Source organism: Galeopterus variegatus, unplaced genomic scaffold, assembly GCF_000696425.1.
Source record: "Galeopterus variegatus unplaced genomic scaffold, G_variegatus-3.0.2 Scaffold514, whole genome shotgun sequence".
Lineage (NCBI taxonomy): Eukaryota > Metazoa > Chordata > Mammalia > Dermoptera > Cynocephalidae > Galeopterus > Galeopterus variegatus.
The window spans coordinates 182,699-197,695 of NW_007726625.1; the positions used below are offsets into that span (position 1 = coordinate 182,699).

General features: G+C 34.9%; 1 protein-coding gene across 1 annotated transcript in view; it reads right to left on the reverse strand.

Moving 5' to 3' along the window:
• The window catches only part of DOK5 (docking protein 5), a 184,123-nt gene that overhangs the window by 73,274 nt on the left and 95,852 nt on the right, over window positions 1-14,997 (reverse strand). The window lies entirely within an intron of this gene.

Genomic DNA, 14,997 nt, shown 5'->3' on the forward strand with positions numbered 1-14,997 from the left:
AAAATCTGAACAAATCTATAACTCGTAAGAAGATTCAATCATAAATCATAAACATTCCAACCAAGAAAAGCCCAGGACCAGATAGCTTCACTGGTGAATTTTACTAAACACTTAAAAAAGAATTGGAAAATCTGAACAAATCTATAACTCGTAAGAAGATTCAATCATAAATCATAAACATTCCAACAAAGAAAAGCCCAGGACCAGATAGCTTCACTGGTGAATTTTACTAAACACTTAAAAAAGAATTAATACAGGTCCTTCTCAAACTCTTCCAAAAAATTGAAGATGGAGGAACACTTCCAAAGTCATTTTCCAAATCCAGCTCAACATTACCTGATACCAAAGCCAAACAAAGACACTACAAAGAAAATATAGGCCGATATCATTAACAAATATAGATGCAAATTCCTCAGTAAAATACTAGCAAAACTTCAATTGCACATTAAAAAGATCATACACCATGGCCAAGTGAGATTTATATCTGTGATACAAGGATGGTTTAACATATGAACATGTATCAATGTGATACACCACATTAACAAAACTGTCTTAGCCCATTTTCTGTTGCTTATAACAGAATACATGACACTGGGTAATATAGAAAGAAGCAGAATTTATTTCTTACAGTTTTGGAGGCTAGGAAATCCAAGGCCAATGTGGCACAGGGCATCACATGGTCAGAGGGCAAGAGTGTGTTCACATGTTAGCTCAGATATCTCTTCCTCTTATAAAGCTACCCCTTCCACTCTCATGATAACCCATCAATCTATAAATGAATTAATCCATTCATGTGGACATAGCCCTCATGACTCAATTGCCTCTTAAAGGCCTCACCTCTCAATACTGTCACACTGAAAATGATGTTTCAACATGAGTTTTGGAGGGGACATTCAAACCATAGCAAGAACAAAAGATGAAAATCACATGATCATCTTAATAAGTGCAAAAAAAGCACCAGACAAAGTTCAACACAGTTTCATTATAAAAACACTTAACAAACTAGAAATAAAAAGAAATTACCTCAACATTATGAAGACCATATATGAAAAACCCATTAACTAACATCATTCTCGATGGTGAAAAGAAAAGAAAGTTTTTCCTTTAAGAAAAAGAACAGACAAAGGTGCCCATTTTCACCACTTCTGTTCTACACACTATTTAAATTCCTAGTTTAAATAATTAGGCAAGAAATAAAAGGTATCCATATCTGAAGAAAAGTAAAATTATCTCTGTTTGCAGATAACATGATTTTATATGTAAAAAACTCTAATGATTCCCCAAAAAAGTTGAAACTAACAAATTCAGCAAAGTGGCAGAACACAAAATCAACATACAAAAATCAGTTGTGCTTCTAGAAACTAGCAGTGAACAATTCTAAAAGGAAATTAAGAAGATAATCTCATTTATCATAGCAACAAAAAGAATAAAATACTTAGAAATAAACATAACCAACGTGCTAAAATATTTGTACACTGAAAAGTACAAAACAGTGACAAAAGAAATTAAACACACAAATAAATGAAAAGACATCCTGCTTCCATAGATTGGAAGACTTAATGTTGTTAAAAAGCTGATACTATCCAAAGTGATGTACAGATTCAATGCAATACCTATGAAAATCCCAATGACTTCTTTTTGCAGAAATAGAAAAAAATGATTCTAAAATTCACTTGAAACACAAAGAACCCCAAATAGCCAAAACAATCTTGACACAGAAGAACAAAGCTGAAAGCCTCACACTTTCTTACTTCTGCATATATTACAAAGCCACAGTGATCCAAATAGTGTGGTACTGGCATACAGGCAAACATATAGACCAATTGAATACAATAGAGAGCCTAGAAATAAACTAGCACTTCCACAATCAAATGATCTTCAACAAGGGTGCCAAGACTAAGTAATGAAGAAAGGTTAGTCTTTTCAACAAATGCTATTGGAAAAACTGGATATCCACATGAAAAATAATAAAATTGGACCTTTATCTTACACCACACACAAAAACCAACTAAAAATGTACTATAGACTTATGCGTAAGATATGAAACTACAAAATTCGTAGAAGAAAATATAGGAGAAAAGCTTCATGACATTGGTTATGACAATGTATGTTTTGGATGTGACACCAAAAGCACAGGCAGCAAAAGCAAAAACAGACAAGTGGGACTACATCAAACTTAAAAGCTTCTGCACAGCAAAGTAAACAATTTACAGAGTGAAAGCCAACCTACGACACAGAAGAAAATATTTGCAAACCATGTATATGATGAGGAGCTAATATCCAAAATACATAAGAAACTCATATAACTCAATAGCAAACAGATGATTAAGTAAATAAATAAGTACCAATTTAAAGTAGGCAAAGGATGTGAATAGACATTTTCCCCAAGAAGACATACAATGAGACCAACAGGTAAAAGACTGTCAACATCACTAATCATCAGGAAAATGCAAATCAAAACCACAGTGAGATATTACCTCACACCTATCAAGATGACTTTTATTTTTTTGAAAAAATGATAAATGTTGGCAAGGATGTGGAGAAATTAGAACCTTTGTGCACTCATGGCGGGAATGTAAAATGATGCAGCCGCTATGCAAAACAGTACAGATATTCCTCAAAAAAATTAAAAATAGAACTACCATGCGATTCAGCAATCCCACTTCCAGGATTTTATCCAAAAGAACTGAAACAGGATCTTGAAGAGATATTTACTCTTCCATGTTCACTGCAGCATTATTCACAACANGGTCCGGTACGGGCGCAACACTGAGGGTTGTGATCCGTTGCCGGACACGAAAAAAGACAAAGGAAAAAAAAAAAAAGGAAGAGACAAAAGTGTAAAAAATAACTGTAACTATAAAATATGTTAATGAATATGTAACTTAAAAATATGTAATTTGTTACATGAATGAGGGAGTAGAAAAGTACAATTTTTGTACATGATTGAAGTTAAGTTGTTATCAGCTTAAAATAGATTGTCATAACTATAAAATGTTTTATGTGAGCCCCATGCTAACCACAGAGAATACCTACAGGAGACATGCAAAAGAAGGTGAGAAAGGAATCAAAGTATGACACTACAAAAAAATCTAAAATCAGAAATGAAAGGAGACACTAAAACTGAGGCAACAGAAATAGAAAATGATTATGAGACTACTATGGACAATTACATATCAAAAAGTCCAACAAATTGGACAACCTAGAAGAAATGAATACATTTTTAGAAACACATACTCTACCAAAACTGAATCAAGAAAAAACAGAAAATCTGAACAAATCTATAACTCGTAAGAAGATTCAATCATAAATCATAAACATTCCAACACCTTTGTGCACTCATGGCGGGAATGTAAAATGATGCAGCCGCTATGCAAAACAGTACAGATATTCCTCAAAAAAATTAAAAATAGAACTACCATGCGATTCAGCAATCCCACTTCCAGGATTTTATCCAAAAGAACTGAAACAGGATCTTGAAGAGATATTTACTCTTCCATGTTCACTGCAGCATTATTCACAACAGCCAAGAGGGGGAAACAAACTAAATATTAATGGACCAATGAATGGATAACAAAAATGATTCTACATATCTACAGTGGAATATTATTCAGCCTTAAAAAAGGAGGAAATCCTGTCATATGCTACAACATGAATGAACCTTAAAGACATTAGGCTAAGTGAACTAAACTAGTCACAGAAAGGCACATACTGTATGATTCCACATATTCCAGGTAATTAAAGTAGTCAAACTCATAGAAGCAGAAAGTAGAATGGTGGTTGCCAGGGCTAGGGGGAGGAGGAAATGGGATGTTATTCAATGGGTATAAAGTTCCTCTCCTGCAAGATGAAAAAAGTTCTAGAGATCTGTGCAACAATGTGCATATAGCTAACAATACTGTACTGTCCACTTAAAAATCAGGTCAGCTTCTCCCTCCTTGAGCTTCAACCCTCCACCCTAAGAACATTTTCTGCTTCTTCCTGAACAGACAGGTGAATCTCAGCTGCGTTAAACCAACCCAGTTGTGCTCAGTACACCCACAGCCAGTCCAGACCCCTCATGTAACAAGAGCAAGCAATGAGGACGTGTTGCTATAAGCTACTAAGATTTTGGAATTATTGTGACAGCAGATGTTGACTAGTACACACTGTTTGATTTCCTTTTGGCTAAGAATTTTCAGAGTTTTTCTCTCAAATCCCACTATGTAACAATATTACTTGTTGTATGGAGGAGACCAGATTTCCTATCCAAATACATAATAATCAGACAAATCGACAAGAACAATATTGGATATCAATTTTATTTCAGCAGTTGAGTCATTCGTTTTCTTTTTTAAAAAAATTTTTCAAAGGAAATCTTACACAGTGTCCTGTTATATAAAAGTAGAGCTAGTCTAATTAAATGAAGAAATGAGTCCCACCCTACTCTTCTTACTAATAGTAACAGCTACAACTCCATTTCTCAAGAAGGAAGCCTACTGGCTTCATCAACCACAGAATATTGAATGATTACAACATGAAACTAAATTCTCTGGATGATCTAACATCGTGGTACGATCATAAATCCATTTTTTCACAAGGTAATTTCACAAGGATGAATCAAGTGAGAATCAAAGAAGTAACTTAATTCTGACGTCACAGATAGAAAGGAGGCATGCAGCCACACTCTAACCTAGAACTTCTGGCTTCCATATGGGTATATGTTCCCTGATACATTCCATAGCATGTGCTCCTTAAAAAGAAAAAAAAAAAACAAATAATAAATTAATAAATAAATTACTGGCTGAGTAAATGAACAAATGAATAAAACTAAAGATGCAGATTGTTTTGGAAAAATAGAATTAAAAAATAATGTGAATCTTTTTTTTGCAAATAAATTTATTACATGATAATATTAACTGTTTACATAAACACAGTCATTTAGTATATGCAAAACAATTAAAAATACATTTTCCATGAACTTTTTGCACTACCTTTATATGTTAAAAAGTATTTCTGCAAATTAGAAACTATTTCTTTAAAAGTGCATCACTTGAGATTGAGAAAAGGAATGCAAATCTTAATTTCTAAGTAAAAATAAAGTATGCATCAATTCAAAAGAAGGCAGTTTGAATTAAACACATTTGTCCTACTTGAACCTTATAATTGTTGAAGAAAATTCTGCTTTTCAAAGCCACTTGCTTTTATGCGGGTACACAGGGCACCATGGTTTAAAGCTCAGGCTATTGCTCAAGTGAAATTCCATTTGAGACACCCAGCATAGAAACCTGAATATCAGGTCCTGTGGATTAAGCACATGCAGTAAAGGACAGAAAGTCAAAACCATTCTCAGGCTATTGCTCAAGTGAAATTCCATTTGAGACACCCAGCATAGGAACCTGAATATCAGGTCCTGTGGATTAAGCACATGCAGTAAAGGACAGAAAGTCAAAACCATAGTCCACTGAATCTTTATGTGTGTACACACATGTGTAGCCGACACCCAGACTGAGATATGAAAACAAGTTCAGACAATACCACCTCTTCCTGGTCAGTTCTGCACACAAATAAAACCACGATTCTGATCTCTGTCACCAGTTTAGTTCTGTCTTTTAAAATCTTTCTCTAAATGGAATCATACCACATGTACCTTTCTGTGTCTGGATTCTTTTGTCCAACACAATGTCTGTGAAATTCATTGATGCTAGCGCATATAGAAGACTTTGGTTTCCATGTAGTATTCCATTGTATGAATGACTGTTTTATTCTCAAATTTCTGTTTACTTTTATTTTAGATGTATCTCTTATAGAAACATATAACTGATTTTAAGAAACATATAGTCAGATTATTATATTTTTATCCAATCTAGGACATTGTCTGTTGATATAGGTGTTAAATCAGTTTAATTATTATGACTGACAGCTTGGGAATTATTTCAGTCCTTTTTTAATTTTTCTAATTTCTTTAATGCTTCACTTTTAGAAAATATTTTTGTTTTCTGCCCACTGCTCTTTTCTCCAAGAATTTTGTGTTCATGATTTTCTTTTCCCAAAATTTATTTTGAAGATTTTCAGGCACAGAAAAGCTGAAAGAATAATACAATAAACACCAATGTGTCTTCCACATAAATCAGCAATTATTAACATTTTCCACCTTTATTTTATTTTCTTTATCTCTCTCTTTACATATAGATGTAATGAGTGTGTTTGAGTATGTGAACACACACATGCACACACACTTGGTTTTGGTTGAACTATTTGAAAGTAAATTATAAGTATTAACCTACATTGCCTGGTCAACTTCAGTAAATATTTCTCACAAATAACAAAGTGCCCCCACATCATTTCAATGCCATTTTCACAGCTAAGAAAATAGGCAAGAATTCCTTGTATCATCTAATCTTTATCCTAAGATAAAGATTTATCCTTTTTGTATTGAAAATTCCCTAAAATTCCCCAAAACGTTTTTTAGAGCTGTGCCCCCGCCTGTCCCCATCACTCCAATCCAGGATCCAATAAAGATTCACACTGCATGTCTTCTTATATCTCTGAGTCTCTTTTAATTTAGAAGTGTCCCCCACATTTTGTAAATGATACTTGCTCCTTGAAAGATCATGTCAGTTTTCTTGTAGAATGTTCTGTATTGCAGATATGTCTGTTTTCCCATGGTTCCCTTAATTTTTCTGTCCCCTGTACTTTTTCTAAAAATGGAAGTTACATCAAAAAGTTTGTTGAGATGAAGATAACCAATTTTGTTAGGAATACTTGGTAAGTGATGCTGTGGATTTCACGCAGCATCACGTCAGATGGCAAATGATGTCAGATATCTCTATTTGTGAAGCTCTGTGTGATCGCTTGAAGATAGCTGCCATTTCTCCCTGTAGTAAAAGTGCAATTTTCCTATTTGTAACTAGAGCTGAGTGATGCTTTTGCATCATAAGAATATCCTGTTCCTTAACCACATTTCAGCAAATACTCTTAGCATCCACTGAAGGCTTTCCTCTGCATCAAAATTCTGTTCCTTGTAATCCCACCGGTTTGTCACCCTAAGCCCATATATGCATGATTGCCAGATTTCAGATAAGCATTGGCTGAGGCTGCTTTTCCTGTCTCCAGTGCACACTGCTTTTTATTAAAGTAATCTGGAAACACAGATCTTGATTGTTATTCAATCATTATTCTTTTTTTAATTAAAATAAATGTGTAACTACTGCATTTAATCAGGCGAGCAAATCCAACTCTAGAATTTCCTCTGTGTTTAGCTGATATAGGTACCCACCACACAGTCTTTATATACTTGGACATCCTCATCTTCAATTTTTAACTTAGATGGGTCGATAGCGAGCTGTTGTGTACACCCAGGTAGCCCACGCGGGACAGGAACCATGCCATTGTGACTTCCCATCATCATCAGCTTTTTTGTGGGAATTTCAGCAGGAACTGCCAGCTAGCTCTTATCACAACCACATGTTCTAAACTGTGCTCATTTAAGATGTGAAGAATAATGAACACAGGTGAACAGGAGGGTCCATCTAGATCACACTTCTAGACCTGCCAAAAAGGGATATGGGTGCTGCCTTGCTTCCCAAGCTTTTGGTGGCACTTGCATCCCGTCATTAGCTGAGCTTCAAACCCTTTCCCCGCATGGCAGCATCCTTCCTTCAACAGAGACTCATGGCAGATGGTGGAGACGGCCAGGCTCGCCTTTCCTGGAGCAGTGCAGGAATGACAGAAGGCTGCCTTGTTGGTGGCATGCTTTCCAGCTCCTGCATGTGATTACATTGGATGACAATGCCTGAAAATCAGTCTGAACAAACTTTGATTCACTCTTCTCAAGATATATTCCAACCGTGTGTTTTCCTCCCACACTCTCTGAGTTCCTCTAAGAGAAATGGCTCTCTTTCCATAGCTGTAAGAAATAAAGCTGCACATCAAAGCCCTGTTTATCTAGTGAACAGACAGTTCTTTGGAACTTTCAGAGCACTCCTATACATCTCTCTGCAAATAGTCTTATGGTGACACAGTACGATGGTGACATTATATTAAAGAGATACAACTCTACTGAAACAAAGTCAATGCATAATTGACCTTATTACCTTAAAAGCCCACCTTTATCTTATCTTTAAAGCCTAACAGAAATCTATTTCATTTATGTGGTCTTTTCAGTCCCACCACAGAAGCATACCATCTGCTCGAGGATTTTGTACTTGGAAACACTTCCTCTAGATATAGCATTGGTTCACACCCACCACACCGTCCGCTACTCACATATTATCTTGTCAGTGACACCGTTCCTGATTACTTATTTAAAACTGCAACCCTCTCATTCCATTCTTTCTATCCCCTTTCCCTGTTTTAATTTTCTCCTTGGAATTTATCAGTCACACTAACACACTGTATATTTTACACATATTTCCTTTATGTCTGTCTCTTTCCCACTGGAGTAGGGGCAGGGGGCCACCTGCTCTGTTTACTACTATACCTCCAGTGCCATGAACCATGCCTTGCACAGGGTAGATCCTCATTAAGTGCTTGTTAAATGAAAGTTCTTCCTCCTGAGGTGGCCACTGTTGTCATCCCCATGGAAAAAGCAAGGACACTGAGGCACAGTGATGTCATTAACATGCCCAGGGCTGGACCATTCTCCACAAGTGGCCGAGGCACTTATTTGACTCGAGGCAGGTGGACTCTAGAGAATGATTATTTAGACCAAGTCTACACAAGTGCAGTAGAACCACACAAAGGGAAAGACCCAGTAATCTGGTCTACAAGACTCCCAAAGGCTCCTGGACTTGCAAAAGGGGCTGTCTGCCTTGCCTGTGGACCATTTGTAGTTTACATGGCAGATACAACGACAGAACTGCAACAAAATAACAGAGGCTAACATTTATTTGGTTCTTAACTATGTGCCAGGTATTGGTTTCTAAGTACATCACATTGATTAAGGACATTCATGTTGGCCTTAGCCCTGGAGAGGGTGGCAGCAGGACCTGAAACGACAGAACTGCAACAAAATAACAGAGGCTAACATTTATTTGGTTCTTAACTATGTGCCAGGTATTGGTTTCTAAGTACGTCACATTGATTAAGGACATTCATGTTGGCCTTAGCCCTGGAGAGGGTGGCAGCAGGACCTGAGGGCAGGAGATGGGTCTGGAGAGCCCAGCAGACGAGGCAGTAAGTGATTAAGACCTTCACTTAGGTTAGAATGGGGAGGAATGAAACAGCAAGGAGAGAGTTAAGAGCTAATTAACTACTATGCAGTTCCTGCTTTCTAGTATCCTGAGTATCAAATACACAATGTACTGTGATTCCATCAAAGGAATGAAATACTCAACACTCTCCTAAATTTCAGATAAATATTTAAGTATGCCATCCAATTAGGAATTCCCTAAAATGGACTGCCAAATCAATCTATCTGTTTAAAGCCATACTCCAGATGTCTTATTCATCATAAATGATAGTATTCATTGAAATAAATGTTTAACAGCCAGCAATTAACAAAGTGGTCATACTTCAAAAGTTTAATTTACTACCGATATAGTTTTGCATTAACAACTTGGAAAACAATTGCAAATTGCACAATTTAATTTTCCAAATGAATTATTTTGTAACTAGACAGAGAAATTGTTGAAATTTCTTGTGGTGCTTCCAGAGAAGATTAATACAATCGGATTTTAAAAAGCACATTTCCTTGAGGAACGGGTATATTCCTGTCAGAATTATGCAATTAGCCGACATTGTGTGGGAATATTAAGTATGTTTCTGGTGTGCTGCAAAGTCAAAAGCCATTTAGGAAAACAAGGATTCGATTTCTAATTTTTCCCCTTTTATTGCTGATGGTAATTTACAGATGATGATTTACTTATGTTTACCAAGTGAAAACGAGACCGCTACCTAAAAGGCAATTTTTGCCTTGCCTCTGTAGGCTGTATCCTAATTATTTTTTCCCTTGTGGGACTGAATGAATTAAGCAAGCAATTCACTTTGTATATGCAAATTGCAAGCTCTGCAGAAGCTTCAGATTACTTCATTCTCAATAAAAAAATTAAAGCTATTATCCTGCTAAATATGAAGAGGCATAAGCCCCTTTAACTTTTGTAGGTTGTCTTTGAAAATAAGAATAATATAAAAACAATCCATTTCTGGGTCCACAATATTTTCTGAAGTATTAATAAATGACCAATTAGATTATTATTATTATATAATTATTATGTTTAAAATTTCAGAGTACTCTAAAATATTTTAATACACATTTCTATGAAGAATTTCCAAAAGACGTTGTTTTATGTGTTTTAAAACTTTTAACTTTTATATATTGTCTTTTCTAAAAAAGCACCAATGGTTTAAAGATACAGTGCCAGTAAATAGGAACAGACAAACAAGAAGAGAGATGTTCGGTTCTAATCAAAAGTTGCAAGCACAGGATATTTCATCCACAAGAGTCCCCTCAGGACCACTGAACACAGCAGTTTAAGCAAACATTTTATAAAAGATTTCTGAAGAAAGAATGAGACTACTCAGTTATATCCCAACCTCCATATAGACGGTTTCATTCTTTCCAAAAATATCTACATGCCCTTGGTCCCTTAAAATAAATTGGACTAGTGCCTGTATGAGTTATAAATATGGACTGTCTCTCTGAAGAATGGATCTTTATTTGTACATGTGAAATAACTGAAATAATCCATTTGTTCTTTGTGTCTTTCCTAAAATAAAATAGTGCTTAAACTGAAAATTTTACATTTGAAGATTAGAGAGAGAATGGAATCTGGCGTGAGGGGTATTTTCATAAGCTGTCAGTGGGTGTGTGATTTGGTTTAACCTTTCTAGAGACAAGCTGGCAGTAGCTACACAAAATTTAAAGGTGCAGGCTATTACCTGATAATCTCACTTCCAAGACTCTTTCATCCAAAAACATTAGCATCAGCATATAAAGATAAATGCACAAGTTCTTCACTAAAACAGAATTTGTATGAGCAAAAAATTGGAAACCTTTTTATCCATCAATTTAGGTATGCATAAACAGATTAGGGTGTATCGATATTAAAGAGATCTCTAGAGCTGTTAAATTAATGAGGTATAGCCATTAATTATTAGAATTACAGGTAAAACATGAGGGAAAGGGAACTAATATAATTAACATGATCATACAATTTATAAACCAGAATATTTCATAATTCTCATAAACCAGAATATTTTGAATGTGAAAGTAATTGCCACTCAAATTTATGTAAGAACCACAGGCTCACCAAGTATGTCCTGAAAAAATCTGGATTTATGATCTACTTAAATATAACATGTGTAATATACAATAAATTACTTCAATTTTGCTCTAACACTATAATCTACATGTTTGTGAAAATATGTTTCTATTTATGTAGACAGTGGAAACAGCCTCAAATGAGTACACTGATTCATTAGCATTTTTTAATGAGGGTTTCACTTCAGATTTTTTCCTTTAATTTTACCTCATATATTTCAGAATTTTAAAAAATTCATTACAAGGAACATGTGTGATTTTTTAAATTAAAAAATATAATTGTGAAGAGAAAAAAGAAGAAATCTACAAAAATATTTTAAAATGAGCTAAGTGGATTTCCACCATTTGGCAACATGACTTTTTGTTTTCATTTCTGTTTTTTGATTTTTTGTTTTATCATTACACAGTGTAAACATTTTTTTATAGCCATACCACTCTGAACACACCCAATCTCGTCAACATTTCTTTGTGAGCAGCAATTTTCTTAGCTAATAATAGCCTGTGATTTCTCCTAGACACAAAAACCACTTGACTGATTTTTCGCCAACTTGAAAAAACCCACCCCTTTTCTTTTGGCATTATTTATAGAGAGCTTCTATGTGTACTTGGATGATATTCAAGTGTCCACGCACATGCACACACACATAAATGTGAGACCAAAAAGATCGAATCCAAGAGATATACACTATTAAGAAATTCATGTAAGAAACATATGAATGGGGAAGAAAGCATCTACAATCAATGAGGTTTCTGGGCAAAGTTTGTTTTTGACTTGTTTTTCTTTCCTTTTTTTCTTTTTTCTTTTTAGGTTGCTGGACAGTACAGGGATCAAACCCTTGATGTTGGTATTATCAGCACCACGTATTCTAGCAAACGGACAAGCCCTGCCTTGTTTTTCTTATTTTGCTATGTGTACATGGGTGTTCCTTAAGAATATAACTAAGTCAAATGAATCCAGTGACAGACTAAACAGATCAACTTCTCATAAACCTTCAGAAACCTGAGGCTCTTTACAAAATACAAGTACAACTAATCATTCCTAATGATTGGTCAAATAATCATGGAGTAGGAAAGAAAATCACTTAAACAAGAGGATTGCTATGTCAGAATACAGACTAAAAATAACTGGCTTATATAAACAGAGTACTTAATTCAAAAGGGCTTACAATTTAATCCAACTTAAATGAAATAATCAGGTATAAACTTAATAAACTATGTACAGGATATGGAGGTTGAACATTTCAAAAAGGTGATAAAATTGATCAAAGAATCCTAAAATAAATAGAAAATTATACTATGTTCATGGATGGACTCAACATAGAAAAGATGTCAGTTCTCCCACAATTTGATCTATAGGTTTAATATAATTCTTTTTCAAAATCCTATCAAGGGTTTTCTGTAGATATAGACAAGCTTATTTTAAAACTTTATGGACAGGCACAGGCAATAGAATAGCAAAAGCAACCTTGAAAAAGAACTTAAAGTGAAACTGAATCACTCGACACAATATTAAGTATTCCTATACAGCTGCAGTAATCAAGAGACTATGATTTTGGCAGAGAAACAGATACATAGATCAATATAGAATAGCAAAAGCAACCTTGAAAAAGAACTTAAAGTGAAACTGAATCACTCGACACAATATTAAGTATTACTATACAGCTGCAGTAATCAAGAGACTATGATTTTGGCAGAGAAACAGATACATAGATCAATGGGAAAGAATAGAGAATCCAGGAATAGACCCACACAAATACATACAAGCAAATGATTTTTGACAAATGTGAAAAGTCAATTTAGTGGTGAAAGAATAATTTTTTTAACAAATGATACCGGAATAATTGGACAACCATGGGTAAAAAGAATGAGACTCAACCCACATCTCACATCTTATACAAAAATTAAACTCAAAATAAGTAATGACCTTAAATATAAAACTTAAAATTATATACTTTTAGATTATTCGAAAAGGAGAAACCCTTCAGGATCTAAGGCTAGGCAAAAAGTTCTTAGACTTGACACAAAAAGCATGACTCACAAAAGTAAAACTTCATAAAAAGGACCTCATCAAAATTAAAACTTCTGTTCTGCAAAAGATACTGTTAAGAGGATGAAAAGACAAGTTATTTCTACTGGGAGGAAATATTTTTTCAGCCACATGTCTGAGAAAGGACTAGTATACATATGTATATACACACACTATTAAAACTCAATAGTAAAAGAAAAATTTCAATTAAAAATGGGTAAAATACATGAAGGGACATTTCATAGAAGATAAACAGAAACATGTTCAATATTATTAGCCATCATGGAATGCAAATTAAAGCCATAATAAGATACCACTATCAGAATAAAATTTAAAAAGTGACAACACCAAACACCAAATGCTGGTGAGGATGTGGAGAAACTGTTTCAATCATACATTGCTCAAAGAAATGCAAAATGGTATAGCCACTCTGGAACCCAGCTGGGAAGTTTCTTATAAAACTAAATATGCAACTACCACATGACCCAGCAATCACATTTTGGGAATTTATCCCAGAGGTGAGAGAGTGGGGAGAGGAAACAACTTACATTCACAAAACAACATGTATGTGAATGTTCACAGCAGCTTCATTTGTAATAACCAAAAACAAGAAACAACCCAGATGTTCTTCAATTGGTGAATGTTAAGCCAACTGTGGTAATTCATACTGTGGAACACTACTTAGCAATAATAAATAAATAAATAAATAAATAAATAAATAAATAAATAAATAAATAAATAAATGGACTATTGATATACAAGACAACTTAGAATATTCTCAGAAGAACTATATTGAGTGAAGAAAACCAATCCCAAATGATTACATACTGTATGATTCCACTTATATAATTCTTTTCTTGAAAAGAAAAAAAAATACAGAAATGTAAGACAGATTAGTGCTTGCTGTGATGGGAGTGTTGAGGTATGTGGTTAGAAAAGGGCAACGCAAGGGATCCTTTTGCTGATGGAACAGTTCTACATCTTAACTGTGATGGTGGTTACCTATAGATACAGGTACCTATAGGTGATAAAACTGCATAAAACTAAATACACACACACAGACACACACACGAGCACAAGTAAAATTGGGGAAATCCGAATAAAATCAAGATGATTGTAACATCAATATCCTGGTTGTGGTGCTGTACTACAGATTTGCAAGATGTTACCATTGGGGAAAACCTGAGAAAAAGATACGCATTATCTCTATGTTATTTCTTATAATTGCACACAAATCTACAATATGTTTCACATAATATTACCATGTGCCTCTGGGAATGTGGGGAAGAGTGAGGTAAGAATCTCTCTTCTCCACGGGAGGCCAGTGTAGCAAGGGGGCAAGAGGCATGGGATAGGCTAAGAAAGGTGCTGGAACAGAATCATGCAAGGCCTTGGAGTCTGTGGTAGTGGCAATGAGTTTCGACATAACTCTAAGGGTGATAGTAGCCTCAAAAAGAAAAAAAAAAACTTCAAGGTATAGCTTTGAAACCACCTTGTACTTGCAACTCACAGGTGATACATGATCCAATGTTTGTGACTTATGTCACTGTAGATGTTAAAACATGGGGTTGACACCACCTTCAATCCTGTTTCAACCACAGCCACACTAAATGGTATATTTATTCTTTCTCTCTGATTTTATTCTTTGCATTTTCCTCAAAACTGACACATAAACACATTCAGCTTTCCAATTGCAATTAGGGCACTCTTAACAGAGGAGGCATTGAGA